General features: G+C 41.7%; 1 long non-coding RNA gene across 1 annotated transcript in view; it reads right to left on the bottom strand.

The window, feature by feature from the left end:
* LOC116686306 (uncharacterized) overlaps nt 1-1,575 on the bottom strand; it is a 24,081-nt gene that overhangs the window by 8,796 nt on the left and 13,710 nt on the right. The window lies entirely within an intron of this gene.

Here is a 1,575-nt window from a genome sequence, read left to right as displayed (position 1 = left end):
ACCATCTCTCTGGTCTTCTCCACGTTCAGCAGTTTACAACTCATCGTGTGTAGGTGGCAATTTGATGACTCGTGGTCCATTGCTTCTAATTTTAAGTTTTTTCTCCATTATGAAAGGTTAGGCCTGAGGGAATTGTTAGGTCTGAGGGCAGTAACCTGTAACCTGTACATTTAAAGTGCTTGTTATGCTGTCTGATAGCCTGAGGTATGAAAGAGAGAGCGTTTCCTCGCTGATGTCGAGTCTGATGTCACATAATGTCACATTGTCAACACGATGCATCACGCAGAACATGGTGGCTCATATCTCTAATGCTTTTTAAAAACTTGATTCTTTCTTCCTCACAAAACGTGTTGGACATCATCACATTTTTGCATATTTTTTTATTTATTTACATCAGTAAGCTACAGGACTGAGTCTTTCAAGACATGACATGCACAAACGAGGAAAAACTGATTGCGTCATTGTTCCCAGCACTCTCTCCTCGGCACATTTCAAACCAAAACGACGCCCGTGAGCACACTTGTGGGATAAAGGCTGCTGGCCTGAGCAGTGCAGCTGTGCATTTCTCCTCCTATCTGAAATCATCGAAATACCAAACAGGTATTTGCAAGCCGGTGCAGGGAGAAAAAAAAGCCTCAACATGAGCTCTGCACAGTCAGAAAGTCGTAAGTCCTGAAAGGCCGAACACTAATTACACTGGAACCTAAATGGCTGACAACAGCAGCTGTTCTGCTTCTAATGATTCATACCCGCACTGGCCTGATTGGAGAGATCAGGAGTTTCAGCACTGGACAGAGGGCAGCACATTAGGACCAGGTCCAGTTGGAAGGAGTGTTAAACCAGCCAGATAAAGGATGAATGTTTGAAATCATTTATTTCCTAGAGCAGAGATTGTCAACGGATCATTTTTTATTGATGTAGGCTCACTGGCCTGTAGATAGTCACAGATGCATCTGATCCTGAGGATTCACTGTCTTTAGGCCGCCACACAAGGTAATGTAGCCCAGTCTAATATGCAGCTTAATTTTATACAATTTTGTAGTAAGGGGTCCCTGCTCCAGCTCTCTTTGAGTTAAGGAGTCCTTGGCTTCAAAAATGTTGAAGACCCCTGCCCCAGAGCACTTTGCCATTTGATTTTTGGTGTTGTGGAGCAAAAATTCCATCACTAAGTTACACAAAGTTAATTGGAACATTTTGGTCGCCTAGAAATGTCTTGTTCTACCTTCTTCCAACCAAGCTAGCTAGCTACCGTTAGCTGCTAACTTAAGAGAAAGTGTTTAGCTTAGCGCAGCTCAATTGGAACCATAGATAGATTTCAAGATAGAAAGTCACAACATTTCATAATGTTGTAACGTTTACTGAACTTCATTTATCTGACAGTTTTTCCTTTATTGCTTCAGGCTTGATTCTGCAACAGCTCATTGAGTATTGGATACAATAAAAACTATTGAGGACATGTTTTCCTTTGACATTGATGCAGTATTAAACGGAATCGCTGCAGTCGGCAGCAGAGAAACAATCTACAGTGGAAGTTAATAAGATAATTGTCCAGCTTGTATTTACGTTCGTAAAAGT

This window comes from Etheostoma spectabile, unplaced genomic scaffold, assembly GCF_008692095.1.
Source record: "Etheostoma spectabile isolate EspeVRDwgs_2016 unplaced genomic scaffold, UIUC_Espe_1.0 scaffold351, whole genome shotgun sequence".
In the NCBI taxonomy this organism is placed as follows: Eukaryota; Metazoa; Chordata; class Actinopteri; order Perciformes; family Percidae; genus Etheostoma; species Etheostoma spectabile.
The sequence above is the reverse complement of the archived record's forward strand: the minus strand, read 5'-3'. Positions and strand labels throughout refer to the sequence as shown.